This window comes from Kogia breviceps, chromosome 7 (genome assembly GCF_026419965.1).
Source record: "Kogia breviceps isolate mKogBre1 chromosome 7, mKogBre1 haplotype 1, whole genome shotgun sequence".
In the NCBI taxonomy this organism is placed as follows: Eukaryota; Metazoa; Chordata; class Mammalia; order Artiodactyla; family Physeteridae; genus Kogia; species Kogia breviceps.
In genome coordinates this window covers 75,443,553-75,466,265 of record NC_081316.1, presented here as the reverse complement: position 1 = coordinate 75,466,265, position 22,713 = coordinate 75,443,553, and the positions used below count along the sequence as shown (strand labels likewise).

The 22,713-nt window shown below is 44.1% G+C and overlaps 1 protein-coding gene across 3 annotated transcripts in view; it reads right to left on the bottom strand.

Moving 5' to 3' along the window:
* IRAG1 (inositol 1,4,5-triphosphate receptor associated 1) overlaps window positions 1-22,076 on the bottom strand; it is a 166,083-nt gene extending 144,007 nt beyond the window's left edge. The window contains exons 1-3 of one of the 3 annotated variants that reach the window (XM_067038616.1): window positions 21,643-21,794; window positions 8,278-8,492; window positions 7,858-7,915 (exon numbers count right to left, since the gene is read on the bottom strand). The gene's annotated coding sequence lies outside the window, so the exon portion shown is untranslated. Of the gene's footprint in view, window positions 1-7,857; window positions 7,916-8,277; window positions 8,493-21,642 lie in introns of all 3 variants that reach the window. The other 2 variants (XM_067038619.1, XM_067038614.1) reach the window with 2 other exon arrangements.
* Between the last annotated feature and the right edge of the window lie 637 nt (window positions 22,077-22,713).

Here is a 22,713-nt window from a genome sequence, read left to right as displayed (position 1 = left end):
CACTCTCACCACTCTTATTCAACCTAGTTTTGGAAGTTCTAGCCACAGCAATCAGAGAAGAAAAAGAAATAAAAGGAATCCAAATTGGAAAAGAAGGAGTGAAGCTGTCACTGTTTGCAGATGACATGATACTATACATAGAGAATACTAAGGATGCAACCAGAAAACTACTAGAGCTAATCAATGAATTTGTTAAGGTAGCAGGATACAAAATTAATGCACAGAAATCTCTGGCATTCTTATACACTAATGATGAAAAATCTGAGAGTGAAATTAAGAAAACACTCTCATTTACCACTGCAACAAAAAGAATAAAATATCTAGGAATAAACCTACCAAAGGAGACAAAAGACCTGTATGCAGAAAACTATAAGACACTGATGAAAGAAATTAAAGATGATACAAATAGATGGAGAGATATACCATGTTCTTGGTTTGGAAGAATCAACATTGTGAAAATGACTCTACCACCCAAAGCAATCTACAGATTCAATGCAATCCCTATCAAACTACCACTGGCATTCTTTACAGAACTAGAACAAAAAATTTCACAATTTGTATGGAAACACAAAAGACCCTGAATAGCCAAAGCAATCTTGAGAACTAAAAATGGAGCTGGAGGATCAGGCTCCCTGACTTCAGACTATACTACAAAGCTACAGTAATCAAGACAGTATGGTACTGGCACAAAAACAGAAATATAGATCAATGGAACAGGATAGAAAGCCCAGAGATAAACCCACACACATATGGTCACCTTATCTTTGATAAAGGAGGCAAGAATATACAGTGGAGAAAAGACAGCCTCTTCAATAAGTGGTGCTGGGAAAACTGGACAGGTACATGTAAAAGTATGAAATTAGAACACTCCCTAACACCATACACAAAAATAAACTCAAAATGGGTTAAAGACCTACATGTAAGGCCAGACACTATCAAACTCTTAGAGGAAAACATAGGCAGAACACTCTATGACATAAATCACAGCAAGATCCTTTTTGACCCACCTCCTAGTTAGAAATGGAAATAAAAACAAAAATAAACAAATGGGACTTAATGAAACTTGAAAGCTTTTGCACAGCAAAAGATACCATACACAAGACCAAAAGACAACCCTCAGAATGGGAGAAAATAGTTGCAAATGAAGCAACTGACAAAGGATTAATCTCCAAAATTTATAAGCAACTCATGCAGCTCAATAACAAAAAAACAAACAACCCAATCCAAAAATGAGCAGAAAACCTAAATAGACATTTCTCCAAAGAAGATATACAGATTGCCAACAAACACATAAAAGAATGCTCAACATCATTAATCATTAGAGAAATTCAAATCAAAACTACAGTGAGATATCATATCACACCAGTCAGAATGGCCATCATCAAAAAATCCAGAAACAATAAATGCTGGAGAGGGTGTGGAGAAAAGGGAACTCTCTTGCACTGTTGGTGGGAATGTAAACTGATACAGCCACTATGGAGAACAGTATGGAGGTTCCTTAAAAAACTAAAAATAGAACTACCATACAACCCAGCAATCCCACTACTGGGCATATACCCTGAGAAAACCATAATTCAAAAAAGTCATGTACCACAATGTTCCTTGCAGCTCTATTTACAATAGCCAGCACATGGAAGCAACCTAAGTGTCCATCAACAGATGAATGGATAAAGAAGATGTGGCACATATATACAATGGAATATTACTCAGCCATAAAAAGAAATGAAACTGAGTTATTTGTAATGAGGTGGATGGACCTGGAGTCTGTCATACAGAGTGAAGTAAGTCAGAAGGAGAAAAACAAATACTGTATGCTAACACATATATATGGAATCTAAGGGAAAAAAATGTCATGAAGAGACTAGGGGTAGGACGGGAATAAAACACAGACCTACTAGAGCATGGACTTGAGGATATGGGGAGGGGAAAGGGTAAGCTGTATCAAAGTGAGATAGTGGCATGGACATATATACACTACCAAATGTAGGGTGGATAGCTAGTGAGAAGCAGCTGCATGGCACAGGGAGATCAGTTTGGTGCTTTGTGACTACCTAGAGGGGTGGGATGGGGAGGGTGGGAGGGAGAGAGATGCAAGAGGGAAGAGATATGGGAACATGTGTATATGTATAACTGATTCACTTTGTTGTAAAGCAGAAACTAACACAGCATTGTAAAACCGTTATACTCCAATAAAGATGTTTAAAAAAAAACAAAACCATATTTCAAAGTGACACATGCACCCCAACGTTTATTGCAGCACTGTTTACAACAGCCAGGACATGGAAGCAACCTAAATGCCCATAGACAGATGAATGGATAAAGAAGATGTGGTACATATACACAATGGAATATTACTCAGCCATAAAAAGGGATGAAATTGGGTCAGTTGTAGAGATGTGAAGGGACCTAGAGACTGTCATACAGAGTGAAGTAAGTCAGAAAGAGAAAAACAAATATTGTACATTAACGCATATATGTGGAATCTAGAAAAATGGTACAGATAAACTGGTTTACAAGGCAGAAATAGAGATGCAGATGTAGAGAACAAATGTATGGACACCAAAGGGGGAAAGCAGGGCGGGGCGGGTGGTGGTGTGATGAATTGGGAGATTGGGACTGACATATATACACTAATATGTATAAAATAGACAAATAATAAGAACCTGCTGTATAAAAAAAATAAAATAAAATAATAATTTTTTTAATGGGCAGAAGATTTGAATAGATATTTTTCCTAAGAAGACATACAAATGGCCAACTGACACATGAAAAGATGCCCAAAGGGCACAGGACCAGCTGGTATTTTTACATATTTTTTACAGTTGAAGCTTGTGTTTTGGAAAACCTGGGAGGCTTTGGGGAAGAAGCTCAGGTTACAGGGATCAGGCCTGAGGATGGAATTCATGACTCTTGGACTCTGGCACCTGAATAACGACAAACCTGAAAGACAAGCTAGCCCAGACACTTGCTGATCTGACCAAGGGGCCTGAGTTTGGAACAGAATGAAGAAAGTGCCCAGTCAAAATGCACAACTAGGCAGGATCCATAACAGAACTCCTGGCTCCAGACTACTTATCTGGAATTCCAGCTGTTGCCGACTTGGGCTTCTCTGTCCTAGAGATGCATCACCAACTTACTTTAGATCCATGCTGTTGAGGGACAATGAAACAATTGCTGCTTACCCCTTGGTCACCACACATGCCAATCAGAATCCACAGTGTGCACCTGCCATTGGGTCACTTCCTCTAGCACCTGCCCAGTGGGGGCTTTGGGGAAGAAAACAGGTAATCCTGGCCTCCAGCCCTCATGCTTATCCTGCTGTAAGTAATCATTCATCCACTCTGACTCCTGACCCACCCAGACGTCTGAGGCCCCACCTCATCTCTCTCTTAGACTATTGCAGCAGCCTCCAGTTAGCCCTCCCTACCCCCAACTCCTACCACACAAATCCACTGCACAGAAAGCTACCTCATCAGTTTTCTTAAGGTGCAGTCAGGATCAGGTGCTCAAGCTGTTCTGAACCTCTTTAATGTCATCCTCACTGCTTAGAGAATAAAGTCTGAATCCCTCAATGGGACATGAAGATCTTACACAATCCAGGCACAACTTTCCCTTCTCATTTCATTTCCCATTCTAGTCTCACATGGATCCCCACCCTGTGCTTGAGCCATATTTAAATTCTTGTTCTCCTATAATGCTCTGCATGTTCCAACCGTCCTATCTTTTCAATCTGTTCTTTCCCTCTGAAGCCCTCCTTTGTCTCTGCGCTCATTGAAATCCTAGCCATTCTTTACAACTCATTCTTTTTTTTTTAACATCTTTATTGGAGTATGATTGCTTTACAATGGTGTGTTAGTTTCTGCTTTATAACAAAGTGAATCAGTTATACATATACATATATCCCCATATCTCCTCCCTCTTGCGTCTCCCTCCCACCCTCCCTATCCCACCCCTCTAGGTGGTCACAAAGCACCGAGCTGATATCCCTGTGCTATGCAGCAGCTTCCCACTAGCTATCCATTTTACACTTGGTAGTATATATAAGTCCATGCCACTCTCTCACTTTGCCCCAGCTTACCCTTCCCCCTCCCCATGTCCTCAAGTCCATTCTGCGTCTTCACTCCTATCCTGTCCCTAGGTTTCTCATAACCACATTTTTTTTTTAGATTCCACTTCCTCCATGAAGACTTCCTAGTTGGAAGTAACTTCTCATCTCTCTCTGCCTCTAAGTATTTGTCATCATCTAAGTAGCCATCCTTGTCGCTCTCTGCCTGTGTTTCAGTTTAACCCTTATTTGAATGTAAACTCTTTGAGGGCAGTGCCGTGTATTAAATTGCTAGCATGGTGTGTATATTCAACAAATATTTGCTGAAGCTGAACTGATCTAGAAGATGAAATTAGACAGGGAGTTCTGGGGCAGTTAATAGAAGAAAGAAAGAACAGAGATCCTGGCCCTGTGTCCTCACAAAGCCAGCACGCCCTCAAGGATGAGGCTGGGGAGGAAGTCTCAGTGTCCCTAGGCGTGGCCACATCCCAAGGGCTCACTACTGTCTCCAGCCACATAAATCCTTCCACAGTGTTCGGAGACAGAGCCTTGACCTGGTGAGAAGCAGACACAACAACTGTCCGAACCCAGGTCACCTGGGTGTTAAGATGCTGAGACGTTAATGCCAGAAGCATGCAGCCCAGACTCAAGCACCCACGTTCATGTGTCCTTCTCAGGGCAGAATATGGCTCTCTTGGAGGAGGGGCAGGGAGCGTCAGCCATGACATTGTGCTCCCGTGAACGGCATCAAGATGGCTTGAGGTGTGCAGAAGTGATAGAGGTCATGAAAAGGCTTCTGTTTTGCTCTGCACACACCCTGACGTCTTTGGCTTTCAGCTTCCCCACTTCCTCTGGTCTGCCATAAAGAAGACCCAGTTGTCAGCTCTGGGCACTGCTTGCACTCCTGCCCTCCCATAGGAACCCAGGTTCCCTACAGAACAGGGGGGGGTGGTGAGCTGTCATCCCCTGCACTTCTCAGGGAACGAATTCCCGGAGATGTGGGAATTTGCCGTGAGGCAAGAAGCTTCTTCCTAGTGACTTGGGTTGGAGGTAGGAGGAAAAGGAGGTGAACAGAGGATCTGGCCTTGGCCCTAGCCCTAGGGTTACAGCATGCACAGAAGGCTCGGGGATAGCCTGTGTGACCATTGGGAGTCCACCACCCGACCACCACTGCCACCGCTGCTCAGGGAAAAGGGAAAAATAAAAACCTCTGTAAGATGAGCTCCTACACACAAACCTGGAGGCTTATGGGGCCCCACAAACCTGCCACTACCAGTGAGTGACTGATACAATAGGTATCTCAGTAGAACGCAATTCACTTAGAAGGTTGAATGGTTACCATTGAATTCCACTAAAATCCCATCAATTATCAGGGCTTTATAAGAGCTCCTGACAAATAATGATAACTTACTGTTATGGGTTGTAGTCCTAACCCCCAGTACCTCATAATGTGACCATATTAGAAATAGGATCGTTGCAGATGTAATTAGTTAAGATGAGGTCACTAGGGTGGGCCAGATTCAATGACTGGTGTCTTATAATGAGGGAAATTTGGACAGATACACACACACACACACACACACACACACACACACACACAGAGCACCATGTGAAGAGACACAGAAGATGGCCGTCTACAACCAAGGAGAGAGGCCTGGAATAGATTCTTGCCGAACAGCACTCAGTAGGAAGCAACACTGCAGACATCTTGATTCAGACTTCTAGCCTACAGATCTGTGAGATAACATATTTCTGTTGTTTAATCCACTCAGTTCATTACTTTGTTATGACATCCCTAACAAATGAACACTCTTACCATTGAAAAATTTTCACTATAAATCATGATCACTTATTTCAGTTAGCCCTAAAACAACCCAATGAGTCAGGTACTTTTATTTATCCTCAGTTTTCCAAACAAGGGCTCTGAGGCTGTGAAAGGTTAAGAAATTTGCCCCAAGTATTAAGTTGTGGAGCCAAGATTTGAACTCTGCTGCCTGACTCTGAAATCCGTGTTCTTTTCTGCACCACCCACCACTGCCTCAGAAAGAAGGGAAGTCCTGATGAATAATTCTGTCGTCGGAACCAGGCCCCCGTGAGCTCTGCCTGGTAGTCGTGCTCCCCATGTGGACACGCTCAACTCACTGTTGGCAACATAGTGGGCTTCCTGACATGCCACCGGGGTAGACAACACCTGGCAGCTCCCAGATGGCCACACAGGAGCCAGGGTGGATGACAGGCCAGCAAGGGCCAACAGGTGAGGCCCAGTGGACAGGATTTGGCAAGAGGGTGAGGCCAGTATTCATGGATCTGACAGGTTTAGTCATGGTTCTACAGGGTGGGTGGCACTGGGCACAAAGAGAAGCCAATGAGAATTCTGTGAAGGCAGGAAATTGATGGGCAGTTATTAGGAATTGAGCCTGAAAAGGAATAAGGACAAGACAGGAGCAGAAATGCAGGATCTGGGGCCCACGGAGACCAAAGAGGCTGAAATTCAAGGCCAGAAGGTGGGGAGAGACCACAGGAGCCCCTCAAGGAAGATGCTGCCCAAGGTCAGAAGTAACTGGTTTCTGAGGCTGATGCCCGTGGGTTTGACTTTGGTGGAAACAAGGTAGAGTTGAGAAGAGGCTTCTTGTCTAATTACCGGAGAAGTAGTTTATCTGTGCAGATAAAGCAAATGGGGGAAATCCCGTGTAAGGCAGTTGCCCCAGCTTCAGGCTTAGAGCCATCCTGGCTTTCATTTGGGGTTTCTCTGCCCTACTCTGCCTGGTTCAAATCCAAGGGTCATGAAAGGCCTTTAACAGCTCTGGACAGAACATGCTTTCCTCATTTCTCTCCTGATTCTGAGCCCTGACTTCCTACCAGATAGGGTCCTAACACTCCCAGCAGATGTGCCCCAGGCACTTCCCAAGCATTTCCTAGCCACTATCAGCAAGCCACCATCGCTTTCCTGAGTGTCTGGGGTCTCAGATATGAGCTTATGGGCTTCGTCAGTTGGGACCAAGGCCAGCCTTCAGGAAGTTGGTGGCAGGGGACTTGCTTCCCTTCTGAGCTCTACTTACCTATCTTCACACCATTGCAGGACTTCCTCACCCTACCTTCTGTGGGACGTGGATAAGCATTTAAATGTCATTATTTGTATATTCTAATCTAATGTACATTTTGAAAAGGCAAAATTTTATAAGTAGCAGCATAATTCTTACAGTGCTTTGGGATAAGTTTAACAAATGATATCACAAGAACCGTAGAGAAATTCTGCTTTTTGACCCAGTAATAGCACCCTTGCAATGTCATTCTAAGGAAACATTCAAGAGATGAGGAATATACTCATTCATGAATTTAGTAAGCTTGCTAAAGATGTGAGGGCTGTGTGGAGGGATCACTGTGCAGGACACTCTATTCCATCTTTCCAGTAACCTCTGACTTCCTGCATTCCCCTCACCCCTTTTCATTTGTCCACCCAGATGACCTCTGAGGCTCCAAATCCCGTCCCCTCCCCCATTATAAAGAGCAACTCAGCTCTCCATAACACCTTCCCCAACACTCCCCCACCCAAATCCCCCAAATGCTCCATTCAACACTCCCCCAAATGCTCCATTCAAAGCTCTCACTCCCCACTCCAGAGAAGGCAGTGAAAAGTGGTTATTCTTAGCATAGTTTTCCTCTTCCTCTCACATATACTATGGAAATTAGAAAGCTATTAGAAAGGAGAGAGGGTTAGCTCTGTATGTGCTGACAGGAACAAAAGATGTTGATGATTTATCATCAAATGAAACAAACAGACAAGTTACAGGGCCATATATACAGTGTCATACCTATGTATCCATGAGGTCTGGCAGGCTCTGTGTCAATCTGTTAGCTGTAGTTTCTTTCCTGTGGGGAGGATATGGGATTGAGTTTATAATGGAGAGCATTCGCTTTTTTACTCCATATAAATATATTATTTGAACTTTGTTTATTTTACAATGAAAATGTATTGATTGTGCAAGTAAGAAAGAAAAGAAGATGTAGGATTTCAGCATGGGGAAAGCAGGCTAAGGATTGCCAAGGCCCTGCCCTCTTGGAGAAGCAAATTTTTACCCTCAGCTAGTTTGTTCATTTTTCCCCAACTGCCTCAGGAAGCTGAGAGAGAGTGGGCTCTCCTGTTGGAGACATTGCTCAGAAAGCCAGGCTTAATGCTCTTCCATTACTGCTGGCTAACAACCCTTCTCCCTCAGCCTTTCCAGACCACTCACCCACACGCAGTGCACCAGGGTTGTATGGGGCCCGGAAGACCACTCCTTGATAGGTTCTCCTTCCTCCGGTGAGAGCCATGCCAAAAAACCTGGGGTTCACCAGGACCACAGGCTCCTCTTCGACAAGGAGAGGTGAGGGGATTCTGAGTTGTTGATATCCCTTCTCACCTTTCTCGGCAGGATTAATCAGGCTTGGCCAAAACCAGCCAGTAACACTGAATGAAAACAGAGAAGACAGAGAGCCTCAGTTCTGTCTTGTCCACTGTGCCTCAACTCATAGAAAACAAAGGTAAGTCAACAAGCTGTGGTTTGTAACTACTTTAATGGATCAGGGGAAGTAAGAGACTTGAATGTCCTCCCAGGTCAGATGGAAGTTTCCCTCCTGGGAGAAGAAAATTCCTGGCAAGTTAGTGCTGGTTATTGGCAGGCCACCTCAGCTCCTTGCCTTGTGGCCCTCTCCATAGGGCTGCTTGAGAGTCCTCACAACATGGCAGCTGGATTCCCCAAGAGCCAGTGATCCAGGGGTGATCAGGCCACATCTTTTATGACCTAGACTCAGAAGTCACACATCATTTCTGCCACATTCTATTCATTAGAAGAAAGTTAGTAAGCCTAGCCCAGACTTAAGAGGAGGGGAATGAGGCTCCACTTTTTGAAGCAAGAAGAAAGAATTTGTGGGCATATTCTAAAACCACCACAGTCATTACCTATCAGTCCTTGTATAGCTTCAAGAGACACAAAAATGAGTCACACAAAATCCCTGCCGTCAACCACAAATCAATCAATGTGATACACCACATTAACAAATTGAAGAATAAAAACCATATGATCATTGCAGTAGATTCAGAAAAGCTTTTGACAAAATGCAATATCCAGTTATGATAAAAAACTCTCCACAAAGTGGGTGTAGACAGAACATACCTCAACATAACAAAGGTCACATATGATAAGCCCACAGTTAACATCATATTCAATGGTGAAAAGCTGAAAGCATTTCCACTAAGATCAGGAACCAGACAAGGATGCCCAGTCTTGCCACTTTTATTCAACAAAGTATTGGAAGTCCTAGCCACAGCAATCAGACAGGAAAAAGAAATTTAAAAATCCAAATTGGAAAGGAAGAAGTAAAAGTGTCATTGTTTGCAGATGACATGATACTATACATAGAAAATCCTAAAGATGACACAAAAAAACTACTAGAGCTCATCAATGAATTCAGTAAGCTGGTGGATACAAAATTAATGTACAGAAACCTGCCACATTTACATACATTAACAATGAACTATCAGAAGGAGAAATTAAGGAAACAATTCCATTTACAATTGCATTAAAAAGAATTAAATACCTAGGAATAGATCTAACTAAGGAGGTAAAAGACCTGTACTCAGAAAACTATAAGACACTGATGAAAGAAATTGAAGACTAACAAAAACAGATAGAAAGATATACTGTGTTCATGGATTGATAGAATTAATAGTGTTAAAATGACCATACTACCCTAGGCAATCTACAGATTCAATGCAATACCTATCAAAATACCAATGGCATTTTTCACAGAACTAGAATAAATAACTTTAAAATTTGTATGAAAACACAAAAGACCGAGAGCAGCCAAAACAATCTTGATAAAGAAGAACAGACCTGGAGATATCCCTCCAGCTCAACACTGCTAATCATCAGGGAAATGCAAATCAAAACCACAATGAGATATCACCTCACACCTGTCAGAATGGCCATCAGCAAAAAGACCACAAATAACAAATGTTGGCCAGGATGTGGTAAAAAAGGACCCCTTGTACACTGTTGGTGGGGATGTAAATTGGTACAGCCACTGTGCAAAACAGCATGGAGGTATGGAGCTTCTTCAAAAAACTAAAAATAGAACTACCATATCATCCAGCAATTCTACTCCTGGGTATATCTCTGAAGAAAACAAAAACACTAATTTGAAAAGATGCCTGACCCCAATGTTCATGGCAGCATTATCTACAGCAGCCAAGATATGGAAGCAACCTAAGTGCCCATCAACAGACGACTGGATAGAGAAGATGTGGTATAAATATACATACAATGGAATATTACGCAGCCATAACAAAGAATAAAAATTTGACATTTGCCACAACATGGGTGGACCTGGAGTCTATGCTAAGTGAAATAAGTCACACAGAGCAAGACAAATACTCTATTTTATCTCTTATACATGGAATCTAGAAAAGAAAATGAATATAACAAAACAGAAGCTGACTCACAGATATAGAGAACAAACTAGTGATTACAAATGCACAGAGGGGAGGGAGGGGCAAGACAGGGGTAGTGGATTAAGAGGTACAAACCACTCTGTATAAAATAAATGTTACAAGGATATTTTGTACAGCATAACTAATATAGCCAATATTTTACAATAACTTTAAATGGAGTATAATCTATAAAATTTTGAATCACTATGTTGTACATCTGAAACTAATATAAGATTGTAAATCAATTATACCACAATTAAAAAAAAAAATTCCCTGCCTTCAAAAAACTTTTCGGCTTGACTTCCCTGGTGGTCCAGTGGGTAAGACTCCATGCTCTCAACGCAGGGGGCCCGGGTTTGATCTCTAGTTGGGGAACGAGATCCCATATGCATGCTGCAGCTAAAGATCCCACGTGTCACAACGAAGATCCAGAGAAGCCAAAATAAATAAACATTTTTTTAAAAAAAGAAAAAAGGAAAAACCTTTTGGCTTAACAAAGGAAACTGACAAGTCATACTGGATTATATGAGCTGTGAGAACACAGAGGGCAAAGTTTTCTCCTGGGGGAGGGAGGACAGAGGGAGAGGAGTCTCTGAAAGGAGGTAGAATCTGATGTGGGCCTCGGAGTGTGAGTAGGAATGTGTTAGATCGAGTGAACTGATGCTCAGTCCCCATTCCAACCTCCTTCTGGTGTTCCCTGCTCTTCAGGAGCTGCTAAGATAAAACTACATTTCCCAGACTTCTTTGCAGGTGACGCTCTGGAAAGGATTTAGGTTCCACTCAGTAAGATGCACAAAAGCAAGATATGGAGGGCAGGAATCAGGTGTGAGCCAAGCTCCCATCCCTTCTGCTATTTCTGCTGACGAGTCTGCCGTGGAGGTGTTTGCTTTTCCTACGGCACAGGTGGCAGCAGCCCCAGACACTGGCTCACGGGGATATCCTTTTGCTATTGAAACTGTGGCTAGTGTGGCATGGTTCTGGAGTGGAAGCTATGTGCTTCCTGAGGGTAGAAAATGCTCAGGCCTTCCAGAAGCTCTTCTAGAGTTGGAGTGGAAGGACTCAGAGCACAGGGACAGCTTGTCTCAAACTCTCCCTCCTATGTCTACTCCTCCTGGCCCCCTTGACTTCAACTCTTTCTTTCATATCCTTAAATGAGTGAGAGGCCACCCCTTTGCAAGGACTCAGAGGTGATCTTACTTTGGCAAGTGCCAGGATCTTGGATCCTTAACTACAACTGGGAGTGAAGCCATTTCATTTTAACAACCAGTCGCTCCAAGTTAAAAACCATAAAATGCCAACAGAAACTTAAGCTGGCCCTCTCCAGCCTTTTACTGTCTCCCTCACTGAACCCATCCACACATGCAAAGTTGTCAGCCAAATGGAAGTGTCGCTGGATTCATTTAAGGGATAAATGTGGGACCTTTAGAAAGTCTATAAACCCAGCAGATGTCAGGAAGCCAGCAACTGATGTTTGCCTGTGGTTTCTGGGTTGTGTACCTGGGATGTTCAGGTTAGAACAGAGCTCACCTCCCCCCAGTCCTGGGCTGCAGAGACACTGACTTGTGATGGGGTTTTTATTGCTCTTGTTTTCAATCATTAATGTACCAACATCACATGCCAGCTTCCACAGGGCTCTCATTCTCCAGCAGGCTCCCCATCCCTGTGTCCACATACACATACACAATGCTTCAGATACTCAGGAGACTGACCTTCCCACATTCATTTGATAAATATTTATAGCTTAAGAAACAACAGGCTGGAAAGCCCACAACAGCCATCAATCTCACCCACAGTGGGACTTGCCTGGTGTCAGCTTGGCTTGTAAACCTCTCTGAGTGCAGGGCAAGGCGTCCTGGGCAAGAGGTAATAAATACACACTGCTTGGTTGAGCCCCTAATTGACAGAATCTTGAAACCAGAAACCGAGTCTAGGGTTCCTGCATAGCCCGTGAGCCTTAGATGGGAAACAAGCATGAGGACGAGATGGATTTGACTTCTGAAAGATGACTCTTTTTTGAATTGCAGTAAAGAGTCAGTGTCCAGATGTCCCCCAAAGACCTCCTTATGCAGCTACTAAACATTTTCTAGATTCTGGACCCCTTTCAGAATGTGATTAAAGTTCTGGGTATTCTCCCCAGGAAAATACATACAGGCACATACACACAACACTGTGCCTGTAATAACTTCAGAGACAGGCCTTCCAGAAGCTAAGAGTCTCACAGAGAAGGTAAACAAACAAACAAAAATGCACATGAATATAGAGGACAATGTGACAGGCACTCTGAAGGATTGTGGCGCTCAAGTATTTTGAGAGTTCATGGGGGAGAGAGGTCAAGTTGTAAGGTAAAGAGCCAAGCACAACAAGAAGGAACCAATCCTAAATGCATTCCCACATCCTCCAGACGTCCACCGAGGGCTTCTGTACCTTGATGTCCAAGTGAGGTGGCCTGGACTTCTGAATCCCATGGACCAGAGAGTTCCACGTGCTCTCCAGCATTTCTGCTGGCTCCCTGTGGGGACCTCAGTCTCCTGGGCCTTCTACCTCTTGAAATTCTAGCTTCCTCACACACCACTTCTGTCCCCACACGACATCCCCCACCAACACAAAATTCAGCCACTCCTTTGGCTTCCACAATAGAAAAATTCAATCCCACCAAGCATTTATGCATACAGGTTTTACAAAATATGGGAGAATGGGTCCTGGGAAAGGGTCATATTATACAGCACCTGGACTTCTGCCATCACTGAGTTCCTCTGCCTTCTCTCCACACTTTCGTCTCTTTCCCCCTTTTTTTCAGAAGCAGCTCAAAGAATTCCTGAGCCTTAGTGCCCACTGACACTTAAGCCTGGGATGAGGGTGGGGTGAGGGTTGGTGGGGAAGGAGAAGAACCCTCTCTCCAAGGACGGATCGAGACATCCTTCCAAAGCACACACGCAGTGACTTCTCTAAGAGGAATTCAGCAATAAAAGTCTCTCCATCCCATTTGTATTGGTGAGTTGAAGAGAACAAAATCCACTCCAGCTAGATTAGGCAAGAAGGGATTTATGACCGGATATTAAGTGTCTTACAGAACTACTAGGAGAAATGTAGAAAAGACTTTAGGTTGAGCTTTCAGAAAAGCCTCCCAATGAAGATCTGGGCCACCAAGGAAGCTGCTTGCTCCAAAACCACCACTGCTCCTGCCACAAGGTCACCAGCAAAATGCATGATCCTGGCCTCCCAACATCCATGAGGCTAGAGACAGGACAATGGGATGCCTGCTCACGCCACCAGAGAGAGCTCAGTCAGTCCCTCAACTGCAATGCCAGCAGAAAGAGCAGGGGCAGCAGAAGTATGGCTTCTGCCTGGCTTCCACCCTGATCGCTTTTGCCTCATACCTTGAGGTTTGATCATCCATCCAAGGAAAGACATTCGAGAGTCCATTACAGTCAGGATCCACAGGGCTTGCCCAACAGGTCGGGACTCTGATCTGAGCACTCATCCTTGTAATGTGGGTCACACACACTTGTGTGCCCTTCTCCTTGCCCCCAGGCAGAGCCAGGACTGGAATGAGGCAACAGGGCTCCAGGGGTGCAAAGTAGAAGGAGGCACTCCCTGTATGGCTTATGCAAGTTCAAGGTCAGGACCTGGAGTGAGTGTCTCCTTAAATATCTGTGCACTTGGTACCTTGCTTGCCTCATCTTAGTTCCAGCCAGCTCCCAGGGGATACTAACCTGCACTCCTTCCTCAGCCTTGACAATCTGGAAACAGGTCCTGGCTGGATATTGTGGTGAGATTTCCTGCCACCTCCAGCTTGATTCCTAGGCCAGATGTCAGAGGGGGCACCAGGCTGTCTGAAAGCCAACATTTCTAGGCCCAGCTTCCCGAATTCAGGAGTCTTCAATAAACCGATGTATTTTGTACCTCTTAACCTCCACCCTTATCTTGCCCTTCCTACACATAAAATAAACTATAATGACATATTGTACAACACAAGGAATATAACCAATATTTTACAATAACTATAAATGGAATATAACCTTTAAAAAGTGTGAATCAGGGACTTCCCTCGTGGCACAGTGGTTAAGACTGCAAGCTCCCAATGCAGGGGACCCATGTTCGATCCCTGGTCTGGGAACTAGATCCCACATGCATGCCGCAACTAAGAAGTCCTCATGCCACAACTAAGAAGTCCACATACCACAACTAAGAGTCCACATGCTGCAACTAAGAAGCCCACTTGCCACAACGAAGATCCTGTGTGCTGCAACTAAGACCCGGCACAGCCAAAATAAATAAAATAAATAAATAAATATTTTTTAAAATTGTGAATTACTATGTTGTATACTTGAAACTTACATAATATTGTACATCAACTATACCTCGGGACTTCCCGGGTGGCACAGTGGTTAAGAATCCGCCTGCCAACGCAGGGGACATGGATTCGATCCCTGGTCCAGGAAGATCCTACATGCTGTGGAGCAACTAAGCCCATGCACCACAACTACTGAGCCTGCTCTCGAGAGCCTGCGAGCCACACTACTGAAGCCCACGCGCCTAGAGCCTGTGCTCTGCAACAACAGAAGCCACCGCAATGAGAAGCCCGCACACCACAACAAAGAGTAGCCCCTGCTCACCGCAACTAGAGAAAGCCTATGCGCAGCAACGAAGACCCAACACAGCCAAAAATACATAAATAAATAAATGTATTTTTAAAAAAACTATACCTCAATTTTTAAAAAACTAAGTAGAAAATAAACAGCTGTATTTAAATCCCTCTGTGCTGATGTCTCATGAGGGATGGTGCTCTTTTGTCTTATGGAGTAAGGAGTTCCTTCTCCTTTTTCACACCAATAGGCAATGAAAGATGTAGAATATGGCTAAACTCACCCCACTTTCCACCAACTTGCTCCCAAAGGGAGAAAAAGGAAGAAAAGCATTCTGGTAAAAATAAATAAATTAGACTACATTAAAATTTAAAACTTCTGTGCATCAAAGGACACAATCAACAGAGTGAAAAAGCAACCCACAGAATGGGAGAAGATATTTATAAATCATATACTATGTGATAAAGAGTTAATAACCAGAATATATAAAGAACTCATACAACTCAATGACAAAAAAATAAACAACCTGATTTTAAAATGGGCAAAGGACTTGAGTAGATATTTATGCAAAGAAGATACATAAATGGCCAACAATCACATGAAAAGAGGCTCAATATCACTAATCATTAGGGAAATGCAAATCAAAACCACAATGAGACACCACCTCACACCCATTAGGATGGTTACCTTAAAAAAAACAAATAACAAAAAAGCCACCAGAAAATGACACATGTTGGCAAGGATGTAGAGGAATTGGAAGCCTTGTACACTGCTGGTAGGAAGGTGAAATGCTGCACCCACTATGGAGAACAATATCATAGTTCCTCAAAAAATTACAAATAGAATTACCGTATGATCCAGAAATCCCATTTCTGAGTATATACACAAAAGAATTGACAGCAGGATCTTGAAGAGATGTTTATACTGCCATGTTCGTAGCAGCATTACTCACAATAGCCCAAAGGTGGAAGCAACCCAAGTACCCACTGATATATAAACAAAATATACACATACAGTGGAATATTATTCAGCCTTTAAAAGGTAGGAAATTCTGAACATGCTGCAACCTGGATGAACCTTGAGAACACTAGGCTAAGTGACATATGCCAGTCACAAAAAGACAAATTCTGTTTGATTCCACTTACCTAGAGTAATCAAATTCATAAAAACAGGAAGTAGAATGGTGATTCAGGGGCTAGGGGATGGGGAGAATGGGGAATTTAATGGGTATAGAGTTTCAGTTTTGCAAGATGAAAAGAATTCTGGAGATTTTTTTATACAACAATGTGAATGAACTTACCGCTACTGAACTGTACACTTAAAAAGAGTTAAAATGGGGCTTCCCTGGAGGCACAGTGGTTGAGAGTCCGCCTGCCGATGCAGGGGACATGGGTTCGTGCCCTGGTCCTGGAAGATCCCACATGCCGCGGAGCGGCTGGGCCCGTGAGCCATGGCCACTGAGCCTGCGCGTCCAGAACCTGTGCTCCACAACGAGAGAGGCCACAGCAGTGAGAGGCCAGCGTACCACAAAAAAAAAAAAAAAAAAAAAGTTAAGATGGTAGATTTTATGTCATGTGTATCTTACCACAATTAAAACATTTTTAATTTTAAAAAAAAGAAAAGCATTGTACATGAGCTGCCTTTCTCTGCCTTCTCTATATAACAGTGTTTGAGGATTACCATTTGGATTAGAAGGGGCCTTTAGAATACCTGCCCAAATCTGCAGGAGCGCTATGTGTTTAATATAGTATAACATCTGCCATTGGTGGTGGAGGGGGTGGGGCACCAGGCATTGCACTCAGTACTGTATTTTACTTGTGGTTCTTTTTTCTTTTTAAAAAAAATTTTATTTATTTACTTATTTATTTTTGGCTGTGTTGGGTCTTCGTTGCTGCGTGCAGGCTTTCTCTAGTTGCAGAGAGCAAGGTCTACTCTTCGTTGCGGTGCGCGGTCTTCTCATTGCAATGGCTTCTTTTGTTGTGGAGCACAGGCTCTAGGCACGCAGGCTTCAGTAGTTGTGGCACGCGGGCTCAGTAGTTGTGGCTCGCGGGCTCTAGAGCACAGGCTCAATAGTTGTGGCACATGGCACACAGGCCTAGTTGCCCTGAGGCATGTGGGATCTTCCTGGACCAGGGATTGAACCCATGTCCCCTGCACTGGCAGGCAGATGCTTAACCATTGTGCCACCAGGGAAGCCCCATGGTTTCTTATTTAATCCACATGAAGACCCTAGAAGGTAGGTCTAATTATTAGGGATGAAACTCAAGCTTCAACGGGTTAAAGTCACAGTCTGTGACTTACCAAGTCACAGAGCTAACACATCAGTGACCCTGAGACCTGGCCCCAGGTCCAGTAGGGCTCCAAGGCTGAGTGGCCAGCACCACACCACACTGCCTCCCTGGCAGAAGCTGACTTTTCAAGGTCCATTTCAGGCTCCTTCCCAGCACGATCAGAACCCTGGTGTAAGAGGCTCTCTATCTTTCCCATTCCTACCACTGCCCCCATGAAATGTTAAATAAAGGTACAAGGATAACTTTCCTCTTACCTCTTTGCAGCCGCCACCCCAAGAGGCCCACCCAGACCAAATCACACACAGGAGGCGGCCAGCGGTGTTGTGGTACGTGGTGTGCTGCCCTGGAAGGGACACCAAGAGCTTTCCAGCCAAAGGGCCCTGGGTTGAAAGCCCAGTGCCACCACTACGTAGCTGTTTGACACTGAGCATGTGACACCCTCTCTGAGCCTGATTCATTATCTGTAAAAATGGGATAAGTGACCCTCACCTTGTAGGGTGGTTAAAGGGTTTAAATGAGTACGTATACAGTCCTTCCTCAGCATCTGCAGAGAATCAGTTCCAGGAGCTTCCTTGGACGCCAAAATCCATGCATGCTCAATTCGCTTATATAAAATGGGTACAGTGGGCCCTCCGTATCTGTGGGTTTTTCATCCATGGATTCATCCAACCTAGTATTGAGTGGTTGGTTGAATCAGAAGCTGTGAAACCCATTTAGGTGTTTAATCCATTTTGAGTTTATTTTTGTGTATAGTGTTAGGGAGTGTTCTAATTTCATTCTTTTACATGTAGCTGTCCAGTTTTCCCGGCACGACTTATTGAAGAGACTGTCTTTTCTCCATTGTATATTCTTGCCTCCTTTGTCATAAATCAGGTGACCAAAGGTATAAGGCCAGACACTATAAAACTCTTAGAGGAAAACACAGGCAGAACACTCTTTGACATAAACCACAGCAAGATCTTTTTTTTTTTTTTTTTTTTTTTTTTGCGGTACGCGGGCCTCACTGTTGTGGCCTCTCCCGTTGCGGAGCACAGGCTCGGGACGCGCAGGCTCAGCGGCCATGGCTCACGGGCCCAGCCGCTCCGCGGCACGTGGGATCCTCCCGGACCGGGGCACGAACCCGCGTCCCCTGCATCGGCAGGCGGACTCTCAACCACCGCGCCACCAGGGAAGCCCGCAAGATCTTTTTTGACCCACCTCCTAGAGTAATGAAAATAAAAACAAAAATAAACAAATGGAACCTAATTAAACTTAACAGTTTTCACACAGCAAAGGAAACCATAAACAAGAAAAGACAACACTTAGAATGGGAGAAAATATTTGCAAATGAAGCAATTGACAAGGGATTAATTGTCAAAATATACAAATAGCTTATGCAGCTCAATATCCAAAAAAAAAAAAAAAACCACACAACCCAAAAATGGAGGAAGACCTAAATAGACATTTCTCCAAAGAAGACAGAGATGAACAAGAGGCACATGAAAAGATGCTCACCATCACTAATTATTAGAGAAATGCAAATCAAACTAAAATGAGTTATCACCTCACACTGGTCAGAATGGCTGTCATCAAAAAATCTACAAACAATAAATGCTGGATAGGGTGTGGAGAAGAGGGAACCCTCTTGCACTGTTGGTGGGAATGTAAACTGATACAGCCACTATGGAGAACAGTATGGAGGTTCCTTAAAAAACTAAAAATAGAACTACCATACAACCCAGCAATCCCACTACTGGGCATATACCCTGAGAAAACCATAATTCAAAAAGAGTCATGTACCACAATGTTCATTGCAGCTCTATTTACAATAGCCAGGATGTGGAAGCAACCTAAATGTCTATCAACAGAGGAGTGGAGAAAGAAGATGTGGTACATATATACAGTGGAATATTAGCCATAAAAAGGAACGAAATTGGGTCATTTGCAGAGATGTGGATGAACCTAGAGACTGTCATACAGAGTGAAATAAGTCAGAGAGAAAAAGAAATATCGTACATTAACTCATATATGTGGAATCTAGAAAAATGGTAGGTGTTCTTATTTGTAAAGCAGAAATAGAGACACAGATGAAGAGAACAAATGTATGGAAGGAAGGGGGAAGGGGTGGGATGAATTGGGAGATTAGGATTGACATATATACACTATTGATAATATGTATAAAATAGCTAACTAGGGCTTCCCTGGTGGCGCAGTGGTTGAGAGTCCGCCTGCCGATGCAGGGGACGCGGGTTCGTGCCCCGGTCCGGGAAGATCCCACGTGCCGCGGAGCGGCTGGGCCCGTGAGCCATGGCCGCTGAGCCTGCCCGTCCCGAGCCTGTGCTCCGCAACGGGAGAGGCCACGGCAGTGAGAGGCCCGCGTACCACAAAAAAAAAAAAAAAAAAAAAAAAAAAAAAAAACCATAAAATAGCTAACTAATGAGAAACTACTGTACAGCACAGGGAACTCTACTCAGTGCTCTGTGGTGACCTAAACGGGAAGGAAATCCAAAAAAGAAGGGATATATGTATACATATAGCTGATTCACTTTGCTGTACAGCAGAAACTAACACAACATTGTAAAGCAACTATACTCCAATAAAAAATTAATTTAAAAAAAAAGAAGAAGAAGCTGCGAAACCCAGCAGATTCAGAGGGCCAACTGTGTATATAAAATCTGTGTGGTCAGCCAAGGTTGCCTGTCCTTTGAAATTCAAAAACACTGGCTTGAATCTTATTTCAGCCTCTGCCAGGGACAAGATCCATCTAGAGATTTATTCCTGCACAAATCGGAATTGTGTCACTTTCCTTCGAAGGCAAAGAGACTTGGTTTTAAATACTATTTTCTTTTCTGTTATCCATGAAAATTTCCAAGAACTGTGCAAGGTCCATCATAATTACTTTGAAGACCAAGAGGTCAAAGGAGACGCAGAAAGGAACAGTCCTCCTTCTTAAAGCAGAGTCTGGACCCCTCCACAGATGACTTCCCGGAGGAGTTGATCTGTTCTGAGGTTTTCTGATCTAAGAAACAGAAAACCCAACCTGAAGGCCTTAAATACCAGGCAACTTATTTGTTCCCAAAGTCTAAAGTTCAGAGGCAGGGTGAGCTTCTAGCACTGGGTTGTTCAGAGGCTCCCAATGTTTAGCAGGCTATACCTCTGTTTGCCTGAGTCTCCCCCCTGCCCTTCTCACCCCTGTCAGCTCTTCCCAAACTGGCCTCTTGGGGTTAGCAGGATGGCTCCTGGAAGCTTCCAGGGTGACATGCTTCCTCATTCACAGCTAATGGATCGATGTGGTCACATGCCCACTCCTATGCCAAGGGGGTTGGTATTATGTTGATGACTTAGGTCAGTTGGAACCTACCCCAAAACCAAAAGTTGACTTGATACTTGACTTAAACCACATTGTAGTTATACACGGTGGGATAGCTACTGGTGAGGCAACCGTATTATCTGCTACAAAACCCTTTATCAGTGTGGGCGTGTGTCATCCTGTATGTGTGTTATGCCAGTGTGTGTAAAGTATGAGTGTGCTATGTGTATGAGATGTGTCTGTGTGAGAATGTGTGTGAGATGTGTGTATATAAGTGTAGGTGTGCTTGGTAATCATTTTGCAATGTACACAGGTCAAATCATTACGCTGTGCCCATTAAACTTATACAGTGCTGGATGTCAATCATATCTCAATAAAACTGGGGGCTTCCCTGGTGGCGTAGTGGTTGAGAGTCCGCCTGCCGATGCAGGGGACATGGGTTCGTGCCCCGGTCCGGGAAGATCCCACATGCCGCGGAGTGGCTGGGCCCGTGAGCCATGGCCGCTGAGCCTGCACGTCCGGAGCCTGTGCTCCGCAACGGGAGAGGCCACAACAGTGAGAGGCCCGCGTACCGCAAAAAAAATAAAAAATAAAAAATAAATAAAACTGGAAAAATTTAAATACCGTACGTATGCTATGTGATTTGTGTATAGGTGTGTATGTGAAATGTGTGTGTGTGCTGGGAAGAACAAGTGTCCAAATAAAGTGTCGCTTCTGTTTGGAGCCTTTCACTCTGATCTCTGCTGCTACTACCTTGATGGCCACTAGGGGGAACTGTGCTCCCCTTTTAACCCTCTGGCCAATGCGTGTACAAAATCCTTTTCCCCTAAGCACAGATGAGAGGTTGGAAGTTTTGAAAACAACTATACTAACAAAAACGAACAGAAAGGAAATCAATTCAGAGAGCATAAGAAACATTCAAAGTTGTTTCTTACAACGTACATTGCGGAGCCAATAATTACCTGCTGTTTTCCGCAAAGCGCTGTCTGCCTTTGAGTCTTCCCAGCTCCTGACTGTGACTGAGGGACACCGTCTCACTCCCTGCTTTGCAGAACAGTCTCCAAGAAACCTGTTCCCTTGCAGCCAAGGCCAAAACTCCCATCTGTACTCACCATTTCACCTCAGGGCCCTTCCTCCCCACCCCCTCCCCTCCCCCTCCTCCCATCACTGTTCCAGGAGACTGCCCTTCCCAGCAGCAAGGGGCCCACAGTAAAACAGCTTCATTATACTCTGCAAGCTAAGAAGCAGCACGATCTAAAATAAACAGAGAAAGGTGGCCTCATGCTCTCCATCAGCGCACTTTAGACTCCGATGAGAGACCAGAAGGTCACCTTCTCCCCAAGCCCTAGTCTGGTGCGGGTTCTAGCTGCCTGGCCTGCTGTCCAGCCCTTCCCCCTCCCCTTTCCCGTCCCTGTCCCCTTCCGGGCTCTCGCCCGGGCCCTGGCCAATCGAGCGGAACCAGTCCTGTGCAGCCCTCTACTGCCCTCTACTGGGGTTTTGCTTACACAGCCCTGGAGTTCACCAGCACCGCGGGACTACGGGACTCCCTTCCCCAACTCTGATTTCAGAGTCCCCCTTTGGTCTGGCCGCTGGAACATAACTCACCAATATTTTAACCCACCCATCGCTTCTCAAATGCTTAATTAATCTCTTTAAAGCTCTAAGGGATTTAAAACTCTCACTCCCCAGGGCCAGGGTGAAAATTGAAAGAACTTACTTTTTCATTCATTCATGATTCAAATGTTTATTGCATGCTGTTTGCTAGACTCCGTGCTGGCACTAAGGACACAAAAAGGAATAAAAAAGAAACTATCCCAAAGAGGAATAAATAAGATGCTGGGATAAAATATAACAAGGAGAAGCTACTTGGATGAGGAGGAAGCAACTCTTCCTCACTGCAACTTTGGTTCTCCTCCTGTTCATCTCCACACAACAGCCAGAGTGACAATGTTATACACCGAGAAATTGGAGCATGTCACTTTCCTACTTCAAACCCATTAAGTGCTTCCATTTGTATTTAGGACAAAACCAAG